Here is a 9,375-nt window from a genome sequence, read left to right as displayed (position 1 = left end):
GTAGATTCTATATTAAATTTACCAAGCATTTCAAGTGAAATTAGCGACAGCTAATGTAATACCATATTAAATTGCGTTCACTCGCCCTTCCTCTGCTAGCAGTGTGATTGCTTGCATTTCTTAAGCGATTTGGAGAACGCCCTTTAAAGCAGATGAGGGAAGATGTCCCAATGTATGTTCATGTGTTCTCCCGCCCTTTCACCAGTGGCCGCTGTGTTGATGCCAGTAGACTGAATGAGAACGATCAGTTTGCACATTGCAAGGGAGCAAGAATAATTAAAGCCGCTATGCGCTTATTAAAGCATTATCACGTTTTAAGTAACCTGTCAACTGCTCACTACCATTCAAGACGCCAAATTCAGTCACAATGCATTCGTCCGATACTTCTGCGGTCATTAGTACACTGTTGCCCTGTAACCGTAATTTGTACTTAGACCTCCCCGCAGGGACCAATTTATGCAACTAATCATGCACGAATCCATTAGGGACCAATTTATGCAACTAATCATGCACGAATCCATTCCGCACTGCCACGGTTAAAATGGCTGTGTAAATAACCCATCACATGGACTCTAAGCAGCAAATGGTATGTACTTTTACCCTTCAACATACTTAGTGCGCTGACATGCCTAAATAGAGGCTTATCTGCTCTGTCTGCTGTACGATAGGAAAGTTTGTTGCACAAGGACCAAGAACCGCGACATGCCCTGTTGCGCGAAGTACACGAAGAGCGCACAAATCGAAAGAACCGCGCGAGCACTTCTCAAGCACCGTGCGTACACTGGCACACGCACGAACTCGGCAGACGGCCGACTAAATGTCACGAAGGCCGCGCAGCGTAGAGTCCTACACCAGTCACAAACTGCAAATAATCGTGACTACATGGAGTAACAGGATATTTACGACAAGGAAATTCACGATTCACATATGCAGTATCCACTAGCCAGTTATGCAGCGTATATGCGGTATCCATTCGCGAACTAGAAAAACTATAAGAAGAAAGCTCCAATACGATGCGCAATATATCGCAACCATGCCGAGGTGCCAAGAAAATCGAATTTGCCCGTGTCACATTGGAAACGAAGTTCCTCTAAAGACCATGGAATACCAATAACGTAAGATAAAACGGGCCAAAACACAATCGAGAGAACCTGAATCGCAAGCGATAACAGCACGGTGTGGTATACGCAATATTCTATGGGTGCGCTGTAGCACAAGGCAAGGGAATGGACAGCAAGTTGACCTCATCTCTTGAGCTAAATAAATCCGTAATGAATCATTAACAAAGAGCCTGTATGTCAGTTTTCTTGTCTACAACATTCTTGCGAAACGGGAAACTGAAATATCGCGATCACAGCTGTCTAGAGGATATAGCAAAGTGCGCAGAGACAGCAATTCGCGCCTTTCTTCGCATCCTGCTAAACTTGATAGTTTCACTCCTGACGGCGGATCCCGATGCCAGGCACACAAAAGCAACTTTTCTTCGGACCTTCATCATGATAGCTTAACGCCTTAAATACAACATCACTGAAAAGGATCCTCACATATCGACATGAGAATCAGATTGAAGAGCAAATTAGTGCCCTCCACTAGGCGCTCTTTAGTACAAAACTAAGCTGCTCAGCAAATAAAAACCATACAAAGAAACCACTGCACACGCAGTGTCGAATAAGACAGCACAACACTGCAATACTTGCATGAGTGTAAAGGAAATCACGAGGACATTCGTCACACTTGTTTGTCGTGCCGCGCGATGAGGAAAAGGACGCAAGAAAAGCAGTCAAACTCGTGATGGGAAAATCCAGGCTACCTTTATGAAAACTAAAACCAATCTACATTTACGAAATCTATAAAATCAAACTACAACCACACAGAACCTTACGCCACATGACACGATATACATACAAGGCTAGAACAGCTAGGGCTGATAGGAGTCCGAGAAAGAAACAGTCAAGAGAGCTCACGGTACGGCGTACATGAGACGAAGGCTTGCCGAAGTGAGGGGCGATCACTTGACGACGTCGGACACGCCTCGATGTTGGAGACGATGCGGAGCGACCGAACCGGACCGAACCGGAGACGATCGAACTTGAGACGACCGCTCACTGGCGCTCATCGGTCAGCCTGTATCCGAGCCGCAGTGCACGTTGCAGGAATGGTGAGCCTGCCCAGCGGACAGCTTGCTCGCGAGCCGCAGTGCTCGGTGCATCTGCGGTCATTAGCTAGGCCACGAACGGTGCTCTGTCGAACAGCTGACCAACGAGACTCCTTGCCCACGATCCCCAATGCTCTGAGCTGCAGTACTCGCGCTGGCGAACGCCTTGGCGAAGGGCAACGGTCTGGCGGCAGCTCCATGGACGGCCGCGTTCCTTGGAACCTTGATTGTCGGCGTCCGATACGTCGGCCTGCTGTCTTCCGTCTCCCGCTGACTAGCCGCGTATCTCGGCACGAAGCATTTCGCCACGTGCTCGCCATACGTGGCCCAATACCACTGGGCCATCGCTGATTTGGCGAGATCACTCACATGCGTGGTCAAATCTCTAAAGAACCCGCACGCACTTTGTCATCATCGTTTTTATTGCGATAGCAATTATATGGACACTCCAAAGCAGATTTCTGCCGTCGGCATCGCCGTTGCCGTCGCCGTCGCCGTGAGGTTCCGTATGACGTCAATGGCGATGAAATAGTCGCCGCGCGCCGCCGAACGCTGTATGTGCGAGTGAAAGGGCGCGAGGGACGCGCGCTTTCACGGGGAGTCATTTGGCGCTGAGCCGTGCTCCCTCAAGGGCTGCAGAAGATAGCGCCAACCTTTCCCTTTCCCTCAAGAACCACTTATCATCATCATCGGGGAGTGAACCCACGGCGGAGAACAAACGCGCGTTCTGCGCCGTGCTCCCTTATGGGCTGCAGAAGTAGGCGTCTCTTTCCTCCTTTACAATCACCATATATGTAGAGCAAACGCGCCTTCTTCCGACGCGCGAAAGGCCGTGAGGGGAGGGGGAGGGAAGGGAGGCGACCTTTAGCTGCGGCACCAAGTGCGTATTTCTGCTAGGGATGGTAATATCGATGAACGATTAATCGATTAATCGACGAAAAGTACGCCGCAAAACGATTAGTCGTCATCGATGTCTACCTTTAATTTAATCGGTTTAATCGATTAAACCGCTTCGATTAATCGTTTTCCTGACAGTGACTAAAGTGGCGTGAAAATTTTGAAATCGTACTATAGAATGCGGAGCACGAGCAACGACAGCGCGGCTGCGAAGACCGAGAGCGACTGTCAACTGTTTTCCCCGAGTCCTGCCGAGATTGCCAAGCGTTTCCCCGCTTTACGCACACGTCACACAGACTAACTGGGGCCGGAGAGAGGCCGCCCCCGTAGAGGAAGAAATAAACTAGGAGAGACATTACGTGAGGCAGCAAGTCTTGGAAAGCGAACTCATCGACAAGCCATTTCCTTCGCTGTTTACCTCGCAGTATAGGGTCAGCACGTGACCCTGAGAGACAACGTATTGGCCGATAATGTTTGGTTCGCAGTAGTTTCAAATCGATGCGCACCCGTTCAGCTGCGCTGCTGCCCTGCACCCGGCAGCATTAAATTAACCGACCGCGCGCTCTGATGTGGCGATCACGTGTTGCGCCGTTACTTCTTGATGTCAGTCGTGCTGCGATGCTCGCTTCTAATTTCTTCTTCCTCCACGCCCACCCTCCTCAGTAAGTGCCATTTTAACATACAGGGTTTCATTTTTAAGTTTTATGGAATTTTAGAAGTCACCTGTGGCAGGTAGCATAATTCTTATCATTGATGAGGCGGACATTAGTACGAGAAATCGAAACACATATTCAACTAATTAATAAAAATTACTAATTAACTTCGTATTTAATTAATTTACGACGCATATTGCAATTTACCAATTGCAGACGGTGAAGTTATTTATTTGTTTATTACACGTACTTTCCAGGCCCGAAGGCGTTACAGAAAGGAGTGGAGTGAAAAACAAAAAATAATGCAGCAAAATACAAACCAAAAATATTAACAAAATGCATTCGAACAGCGGTCTTGAAGTTGGTAGAGTCGGTGATGAGTGCGACTGATGCGGTAAGGCGATTCCAGTCCGTGCTTGTCCTAGGGATGAATGAGTCACTGTACCGGTTTGTGCGGCACAATGGTACCCCGACTTTAAGGCTGTGGTCAGTGCGAGACGAAATTAAGACGGAGGGGCAAGACGGGTTTCTTTTAAAAGGGGGTTCAAATAAAAAACTTTGCGAAAAAGGGAAAGACGGAACATTTGCGGCGTGACGAAAGATCAGGTAAGTTAAGAGTTCATTTCATTGATGAGATATTCCATAGCGAGAATAATTAGATAAGACAAAGCGTGCACGGCGGTTTTGAATACTTTCTAGAGTAGAAACTAATGAAGACTGAGTCGGATCCCAAATGGCTAAAGCATACTCCAATTTGGAGCGAACTAAAGTTTTGTATAAAGTTAGTTTCAAGGAGGGGGCAGAGCTAAAATTACGGCGCGAGTAATCAACCATACGGTTAGCGTTATTAGCAACATAGTCAATATGCGAATGCTAAGAAAGGTTATTTGATATGTGAAGGCCGAGATACTTGTAAGAAGTAACTGACGTCAAGGTGCACCATTAATAAAGTACGTGTGCATGACAGTGTTACGAGATATTCGCATGGCCTTGCATTTATTTGAATTTAGTTGCATGCACCAATTAGAACACCACTCAGTTACGCGGTAAAGGTCGTCCTGCAGTTCTTGGGAATCAGAAGGATTAGGAATTTACGGTAGAGAACACAGTCATCTGCGAATAGCTTTATGGAAGAACAAAGAACGCAGTTCGGAAGATCGTTAATATAGATTAAAAAAACACCGCCCAAGCACTCCGTACAGATGGTTAACCAGCGAAGCTGAAAAGTGCGGCTCCGGTGTTTAGCAGTGGGTTAATCCCGACGCTGTATTCGAGCGTTTCTTAATTTAGTTACATGTTTGTTGTTCTAGTGGAACGCAAGCGCCAATGGCGGGCGGATGCTGCTAACCACGACACCGAGCAACTCGAGATATCGAACGCATGCGACAACGGCGAGCCGAGGAGGCGGCGTTGCGGGCAGAGCAGTGTCAACGTGGAAATGGCGGGAACGCGTTCGCCGGGGCAACGCCCGCTTTCGGCGGGAGTTTCTCAGGTGGCAATTTGGCTTCGGCTGCGACGAAACGACCACGTTGAAATCACGAAGTGGAACGCAAGCGCCAATGGCGGACGGATGCTGCTAACCACTACGCCGAGCTAACTCGAGATATCGAACGCATGCGACAACGTCGAGCCGAGGAGGAGGCGTTTCGGGCACAGCAGCGTCAACTTGGCAATGGCGGGAACGCGTTCGCTAACAATGTCACTAACGGCGCTAGCTGCCAATGGCGCGCGCGCTTGGGTGCGACGTAGAGAACGACGTAACTCATGGCGCATCCAATGGAGACGTTTATCGAAACATGAACGGTTTTTCGTTTCGCCTAGCCATATGCAGCTTTCGCTGTAAAAGAGAAGTGGACCGAGGACTGAGCCTTGAGGAACACCTGCTGGTGCATTAGAAAACAGGCGTATCCACTTGTCAGGCGTATTCACTTGGAATGAATTTCCAGATTTTGGAACTGAGGTTTGAACAGCGCGAAGAAAACAAGGACACGAAGAAACAAATACCACAAACAAGCGCTTGTTTGGGGTATTTCTTTCTTCGTGCCCTTGTTTTCTTCGCGCTATTCAAATCTCAGTTCCAAATTATGAACCAACTAGCCCTCATCAAGAACTTACTGAATTTCCAGAATGACACCAGTTTGAAGATATGCACCATCAAACTCGCCGTAAAGAAACGCTGTTGTTCCACTTACATTTCTACCAAAATGCATTGAAGAACAAAAGTACTGGAACGCCCATGTATTTCGTCCCACACTTTGAGAAATATCTCGAAACTGGTGTCATCCTGTAAATTCCTTTCAAGTGGGTCTTCCAAACTCATCGGCTACAATTCATAAATTGTAATTTGTGTCGTAAAGTAATTAACTAAGAAGTTCATTACTCAACGTTTGTTAATTAGTCAAATATGTATTTCGATTTTTCGTGCTACTAATGTCCGTCCCTTCGAATAACCCAGCTCAACGATAAGAATTATGCTACCTGCCACAGGCAATTTTGAAAAATTCCGTAAAACTTAAATATGAACCTCCTGTACATTGTTTATTCCTTCACTAGCCCCTAGTGGCAATTATAGTTGGCCTTTAAGAAGTTAAAAAACATTATTCTTCATCAAAGGTTATACCCTCGTATTTCTTATCCTGGTTCCACCTTTCAAACGTTCTAATGGGTACTTACGTGAGTAGATAACTGTGTTTAAGCCTTTTTAAAGCACCCGAAAAAAAGTCGATTAATCGATTAATCGACGAAAAGCCCCGCATCGAAAGCGATTAATCGATTATAGGCTAAACCGACGAACGATTAATTGTTAATCGATTAAAACATTTAATCGACCATCCCTAATTTCTGCGTCACCAAGTGCGTATTTATATCAGAGGCTCCGGCAACAGTCACCAACGCCGCACGCATTTTGTGCGAACGCGGGCAAAACGCCGACGGCGTCGACAAGTTCTCCGTGTGGCCGGTGCTGCTGCATGTCCAAGTTAATACAGCTGATAAAGCTACTATCATTACTCCGTATAGCTCTCTACAAATTTGCTATCGCAATTGATGCTTCGCCTTTCAGGTGAAACTGCGACAATTTTCTTTCACTCATCACAATGACAAAGGACAGCACAACCGAAAACAGGCAGAAACACACGACAGCCCAAACCAAGCGCAATTACGGAACTATGCACAGGCCGGTTTCACGCTGAAGCCGGCAGCCGCGGCCACAAGCTTGGACATGTACACCGTGGTCATGTGACCGATGTGACGACGGTATCGCCACCTTGCGTAGTAAGGTTGGATAAATAACGAATTCACCCGCCAAAAACGGCGCCGTTGAAAACCCGGTATGTTAGGTAATTGAACAGATACGGCTTGTCTTATGAAAACGTTTTCAAGACGTATTCCCCCCGCGTTTTTAAGCTGTCGTGCCTGCGGCGTTTTCAAAGCATCGAATTTGGTCAAAAATCTGTTTTAGACGTTGAATCCATTAATACGACGTCTTGAAGACTTTGTGTGCTACCTGGGACCGTCTCCGAGCGGCCTTGCACGGGAATGGCGAACGGCGACAGCGCCGTTCGCCATCCCCGCGCCGTCGTCGGTCGCCTTCCCCGCCACAGCTGGGAAACTACCTGGGAATCACTTCACCCACTAATTTTGAGAGGTTAATGTTATTAAATTTCATTGTACTTTTTACATAAACGGAACAAAGGTCAAGTTAAAAGTTGGCAAGCTGCAGTGTAAGATCGGAACCAGAACGATTGCTTCGTTCGTTGTGACATTTTAAATAAAAGTGGTTGCTCATCATCTCCTTCTTTAAGTCGACAGACAACCGTTCGGAACCTAAATAGCTATAGCCCCACTAATGGAAATATTGTGTCTCGCAATAAAAAACGAGCACTGTTTTCCCCATTAAACGAGGCGGAGGAAGACGAACTATGTTTGTAGAAGTGAGCCGACGGTAGAATGGTTCCAGGTGGGCGGCGTCCCTAATCCAGATGCCGTGGACCGTAGCCGATAGCTTAGCCCTCTTTAGCAGGCGATGCTGGTTCCCAGGGCTCGGGCTTGTCATCTGGGCCCCCCTGCTCCATGGTTGGCCCTGTGATTGTTGGTATCAATGGGTTGCGCCCACACTCCCATACTATATGGTAGAGGGTAGAGCACTGCACGGGCTCGGGCTTACCCGAAAGCCCGGGCCCGGCCCGGCCCTGGGCAGGGCCGGGCCGGGTAGAGCAGTTTCTTCACGGGCTCGCGCCGGGCTCGCGCCGGGCTCGGGCACGGCGTGTGCTTTTTGACCCGGGCCCGGACCGGGCTCGGGCTTTCTGGTGTGTGCATGTAACGTGCAGCGAGTTGTTCTCGGGCGTCTCAACTCTGAAAAACATGTATTTTTCGGTCTCGGGCCGGGTTCGGGCCGGTTTCGCGCCACGCTCGGGCCAGGTTCGGGCCTAAGGTAAAGGGGTGGCGGGCCGGGCCGGGCGGGCAACGTAGATTATTTCCGGGCCCGGGCCGGGCGGGTCTCGCCATAAAAGTTTTGATCGGGCTCGGGCGGGCAGCCCAACGTAAAAACGGGCCCGGGCCGGGCTCGGGCTGAAAAAATCGGCCCATGCAGTGCTCTCTCTAGTAGAGTATTGGGCGCAGATAAGAAGGTGCAGCTGCAATTGTAGTGTGTTGGTTACATGGCGTGCAGCACGGTGTCGTGCGTAAATGGGCCGGTCTGTAGTTTCCGGAACATCAAAGCCTCTTCTCTGGTCCACTTGGGTGCAGGGGTGGGTAGGTGCTCCTACCCAGTCTGTAATGGCTGAAATGTCTGTGCATCTTTAAGGCGAAAACCTTTAATGGCTCGTACTCGCGGCGTCCGCCCGTCCGTGCCCTGGAACGGTGCCAGCTGTGCCCTCTCCCCCTCACACTCTCTCAGCAATCAGGTGATGGCACAGCGGCGCATAGCAGCAGTTGCGCCACCACAGCTCTAGCCACAGCTGTGGCCTCTCCCCCGTACACTCTCTAAGCAATCACGTGATGGCACAGCGGCGCGCGCGGCAACGCTCCTTCGTCAGACGTCTCGTTGCAGCAGTCGAGTACGTCGGATGGCTCTCAAGCGGCCCGTGATGATTCCACGGCAAGCGGTTAGGAGAAGCGTCCCAAGAATGTGGATTCCCCGGTACCAAACCCCAGAAGAAGAATGAGTGAATGCGCATGCGGCGGTAGGTAGTCGAATGGGCACAGGCTTTCGCCGAACCCACTTTGGAATTTACAAAGTGTCCTTCAATTTTCGGGTCCCCATCCTGTGGGTCTACCGGGGCTCGTGAACGCGGCTTGAGCCGCTAGATTGCCGCCAGGGACTCGTGTCACGCCGACCAGACAATGCATTTCTTGGAGATTTTCTTGTTTCTTCAGGATGTCCAAGGCTTGTCTCGATATGGAGCTGTTTGCTAGTTTTCGCATGCTGTTTGCGAGTCTGTGATTATTGCGGTGTGTTCGTGTTGCTTGCCCGTCGTGACCGCCAGGGGCATCGCAGTTTCTTCTGGGGAGTCGATGTCTCGAATGTTCACTGTGGCCGCTGCAACTTTTCTCCCTGGCCATTAATCGAGCTTTCTGTTTTGAATTCCTCACAAGTCACGAAAAATTAGTTTTGGTGCCCTCACGCGGCAAAACCATGACAACAAATAGGATGGCATATCACGTTACCTT

Source organism: Dermacentor silvarum, chromosome 4 (genome assembly GCF_013339745.2).
Source record: "Dermacentor silvarum isolate Dsil-2018 chromosome 4, BIME_Dsil_1.4, whole genome shotgun sequence".
Taxonomy (NCBI): Eukaryota; Metazoa; Arthropoda; class Arachnida; order Ixodida; family Ixodidae; genus Dermacentor; species Dermacentor silvarum.
The sequence above is the reverse complement of the archived record's forward strand: the minus strand, read 5'-3'. Positions refer to the sequence as shown.